This window comes from Schistocerca piceifrons, chromosome 1, assembly GCF_021461385.2.
Source record: "Schistocerca piceifrons isolate TAMUIC-IGC-003096 chromosome 1, iqSchPice1.1, whole genome shotgun sequence".
Taxonomy (NCBI): Eukaryota; Metazoa; Arthropoda; class Insecta; order Orthoptera; family Acrididae; genus Schistocerca; species Schistocerca piceifrons.
In genome coordinates, this window is record NC_060138.1 from 488,475,243 (window position 1) to 488,480,431 (window position 5,189).

Genomic DNA, 5,189 nt, shown 5'->3' on the forward strand with positions numbered 1-5,189 from the left:
CAGATACACCTGTGACTTCACTACATCGGGAAACTGATCAGCGGAATACATATTGTTTCCTTAACTTTCTATGCTTTCTCAAAGAATGTAACAATTCTATATACGTCACATCACTGTTTTCTTTTTTATTCTTGCACTATTGCCTCTGGCTTTGTCGTTTTGATCTATCGAATAATTTCTCTGTATTTCTTGGACATTTACTATGTAAACTTCGAGTAATATCAAAATCGAATTTTGAAAACAGTATATTAAGACACACTAACTCGAGCTACTGTGATAGTGAAAAGAAAAGAATGTATTTAATTCTTTGGCCGGATGCTCTTCCTCTCGTCGCATCCGTCAGATACTTGAGAGAGGAAAATGGTGAGCGACACCTGTCTGCGAACTGTGTAAACTTTACGTGACGGTAGTATCTGTTCCCGAAAGAACAGTTACCGTGGATGACCATGCCGCTTTGCTAGAAATGAAACGATAATTAAATGGACACCCTAGCTGTAAACAGGCGTTGATGTACTTCATTGGGGACATGTTGAAAATGTGTGCTCCGACCGGGACTCGAACCCGGGATCTTCTGCTTACATGGCAGACGCTGTATCCATTTCAGCCACCGCGGGCACAAAGGATAGTGCGTCTGCAGGGACTTATCCCTTGCACGCTTCCCGTGAGATCCACATTCCCAACATGTCCAAACCACTACATTCGTAGTGCGCCTAATAGATGTTTGCCCATCATACTCATTACTCGTGGCAGATTAATCTACCAAGTCCCGTACGAGTTCGGGCATAGCGTGTGCGTTCGCACAAGAAGGTCAATGGCCGGAAAGCCATATTTTAACTATATATGACGGTAGTAGTGGTTTGGACATGTTGGGAATGTGGATCTCACGGGAAGCGTGCAAGGGATAAGTCCCTGCAGACGCATTGTTCTCTGTGCCCGCGGTGGCTCAGATGGATAGAGCGTCTGCCATGTAAGCAGGAGATCCCGGGTTCGAGTCCCGGTCGGGGCACGCATTTTCAGCATGTCCGCAATGAAGTATATCACCGCCTGTTTGCAGCTAGGGTGTCCATTTAATTATGTGTAAACTTTTTTCGGAATATGGCCGCATTTTAACTGTTTGCGTATCGTGTGTTCCATGCGGGAAGAGGGGACCAGAGCAGGTTTACACAATACTCAAAACCACCTAAGAACCACAGACAGACTCACTGGTACGCCAGCAACTCCATGCGAGCAGCTACCAGAAAATTAACAGTCTGGAGCTTCCTCTTTCAGCCAGCGAAAATACATCTGAATGGACTTCCTCAGCTATTAGTAATTCATTTAAAATAAATTAAAGATATTAGTACACCATATACGAAATGCCATCAGCACGTTGCTATTAAATGAGATTGTGTAATTTCTGGCGTCTTTAGTGTAAATGGCTTTTATCGATTGCGCGAATATGATCCGATTTTGCCTCGTAACCGAGTGAGATGGTGCACTTTTGGCACACTGGATTCGCATTCGAGAGGACGACGATTCAAATCCGTGTCAGGCAGTCCAGATTTAGCTTTCTGTGATTTCCCTAAATCGCTCCAGACAAATGCTGGGATGGTTCCTTTGAAAGGGCACGGCAGATTTCCTTCGCTATCCTTGAAACATTTTGAGATTATGCTCTGCCTCTAATGACCACAGCGTTGACCGGACGTTAAACACTAGTCTTTCTTCCTTGTTCTGGTTTGCATGTCTACTGGAGCTTACATCACCGTAAAAGAGCCGAGGATCTAAGTCGTGTTTCATATATTGAAAAAGCTAGTTATGTAAGAACATGACATCGGTGTTTTTATTGTTTTTTTTTCATTTTTACCATTCTTTTCTGATCTGGAACAGTCTCTGGATAAGTGTACCCACTGTATAGTTGTAACCCCATTCATAATATTCCATCACCTTTTGGATGTGCAGACGGGATAGTATTGATTCTCGTTTCGACATTTAGGCTGCCAACCTCTCCTCCGTTCTGAGGATGAGCGGCTAGCAAACCTTTATACTTTACACAATACTGTGAAATAATCACAAGTGCGTCAGAGATAACATTGCTTCTTTCTTAGTTATTTATTATTAGCTTCTAATATACATGTATTTTAGCCATAAAAAATTAAAAGGACTAACGAATATAGGAAGATAACATTTGATCTTCATCATACAAACATTTTAGGGCTTACGTTTGTAAATTTATCTTCATATTGTAAATGTTACATGTATTCACTTAAACTACTAGGTATAGTTGACAGCCAACAATTACAGCAGTCATTTCAGTTTGTGAATTAAGTACAATGGACACATTCCTTGACCAGTGAATTCTAGTAGGATGAAGCTGTGGCCAGAATTGTAACTTTCTTGTAATATACGGAATGGCCAGTGGAAATACAGTGCTTAAACTAAGCAGATTTATTTAGCTGTAGAAGGCGGGTGTATAGATGGATTTCAATGAAACATATTTTACAGAGCGTCTTATATGTCCTATATACCTTTTACCACAATCACAAAGAATTTACTGTAAAAGTCACTACAGATATTAGAATTTAGGTTATGACATGTTCGATATGTGTTCCATCATGGGCGACAATGTGGCGCAGTCGAATAGCGAAATTCTACATGACCCGATGAAGAGACGGAACACCGAGCTGTCGATGATCTCCTGCATTGCTGCTTTCAGCTCAGAAATGTTTTTGGGTCTATTTCTGTACACCACGTCTTTAATATAGCGGCACAAAAAGGAGACGTATGTTTAGGTCCGGAGAATATGGTGGCTAATCGAGGTCCATGCTAGTGGCCTTTGAGTACCTCAGTACCGGAATGCGGCCCCAGAAGTGGTCCTCAAGGTGCTCGTCCTGCTTCGATAGGGTCAAGGTCCGTCTTGCATGGACCGCACCTTCTCGTAATCAGGGTCACTTTGGATAATTAGGATGAAATCATCTGCCAAAACCTTCACGTACTATTCGATAGTCACCCGTACCATCAAGGGATATCGCAACGATTATTCCGTGACTGGACGTTGCACACCACACAGTCACCCGTTGAGGGTGAAGAGACTCCTTGATTACGAAATGCCCAATTTTGCTTACTGCCGAACCGATCCAAATGAAAGTGGGCTTCCTCGCTAAACTAAAGCATATTCACATCAAAGTGATGTTCGTCAATTCTGTGAGAATAGTGCAGGAGAGATACAACCGCTGATCCATGGCCCTGAGGCTTAATGGCTGATGTGTTTGAATTTTGTATGGGAAGCGCTGCAGGTCTCTAACAACAGTCTGTTGCAGTGTGTGCTGGTTGGTTCCCACCTGTTGTGCAACTCGTCTGATAGATTTCCTGGGGCTGGTTTGAACACAGAGCATGTCTTCTCCATATTTGCAGCTGTACCGAGACCTTTTCATGTGCAAATGGCCGACAACAAGGCACATGCGCATGCTAATCCCCGAGGCCAACCGTGCGGTTTGAGTGTCCTAACGCAAACCGTTCGGAAGCTATGACGATTTTATTTCATGAAGTTCAATAAATGTCACCCTGTATATACCCGTCTTCAGAAAAACAGGTCCTCCATCACAGAGCCCAGATGAGCTGCCGTCTTGGCCGGAGGAAGGAAGACCACATCCACTTTAAGCTACTTCATTATTCCTGCAGTTTTTAAAGAAATATTTCCCACATACGGTAGAAAGACATTATACCTTAACTCTCTCTCTCTTATTACTCTTCTCCTGGTTGTTCCGGCGTTTCCGATTGCGGAGATAGCTTAATTTGATGTTTCGTATCTCCATTCTTATAGAATATTTCTTCCACGTGTACCAGTTCACTCTATAGGCTGTCAGCGTCGCACACTACATGTGTCCTTTGTACTAAAGGAGCAAAGTACTTTGCGAAGAATGGTGGCAGCTAGACGCTTGCAAGTATAAATTGGACTTACGGTAACACAACATCCTAAATACTCATATTCTTTATGTGTAAGTAATACGTTCAGAAACGGTAGGCACCCATTCATTTCACATCCCGAAGTAAATGTGATATTTTCGAAAACCAAATTTTGATGTTCAACGAACTCGACCAAGTTGTTCTCGTCATGGCGCCAAACTATGTGTCATCGTCATATCTCCAGAATACTCCCTGTTTTAAAACTGCATTATTAAGTGCTTTTTCTTAAAAGTCCTCCCTAAATAAATTAGCTACTATGTGTGAGAGAGGACTGCCCATGACAACACCATGAATCTGTTAAAATATTGGTGATTAAGAAAAAACGTATGTGAAGGTTAGCGCATGCTTAAGTACTGACGTTATTTCCCCTTCAAATTTGCCGCTCATCAAAGATAAGCAACAATAGGTACTTTGGTGGACAAGGAAACGACGTCTAAGCTGACCAATAAATCAGAGCTGTCATGTTTCAAAGTTTTTAACCTACTAATAAAATTTGTGTGGTTACAGAGTGTTATTGTACTGGTCTTCAGTCCGGAGACCGGTTTGATGCAGCTCTCCATGCTGCTCTATGCTGTACAACACTATTCATCTCAGAGTAACTACTGCAACCTACACCCCTCTGAATCTGCTTACTGTATCCATTTCTTGGTCTCCCTCTACGATTTTCACCTCACACACTTCCCTCCAGTACTAAATTGGTGATCCCTTATTTTGGTCAGGTTGTACCACAAATTTCTCTTCTCTCCAATTCCATTCAGTACCTCCACCTTAGTTACGTGATCAACCATCTAATCTTTAGCATTCTTCTGTAGCACCACATTAAAGCTTCTATCCTCTTCGTGTCCAAACTATTTATCGTCCATCTTTCACTTCCATATATGGCTACGCTCCATACAAATACTTTCAGTAAAGACTTCCTGACACTCAAATCTATACTCGGCGTCAACAAATTTGTCTTCTTCAGAAACACTTTTCGTGCCATTGCCAGTCTGCATTTTATGTCCTCCCTACTTCGAACATCATCAGTTATTTTGCTTCCCAGACAGCAAAATTCATCTACTACTTTAACTGTCTTATTTCTTATTCTACTTCCCTAAGCCTCACCTGATTTTATTCCACTACATTCCGTTACCCTATTTTGGTTTTGTTGGTGTTCATCTTATAGCCACCTTTCAAGGTACAAGATTCGTTCAACTGCTCTTCCAAGTCCTTTGTTGTCTATGCCAAAATTGCAATGTCATCGGCAA

General features: G+C 42.0%; 1 non-coding gene across 1 annotated transcript; it reads left to right on the plus strand.

The window, feature by feature from the left end:
* The first annotated feature begins 931 nt into the window (after positions 1-931).
* Positions 932-1,006, plus strand: Trnat-ugu. The gene has a single exon. It is a non-coding gene; the product is annotated as a tRNA-Thr (tRNA).
* Positions 1,007-5,189: the final 4,183 nt, after the last annotated feature.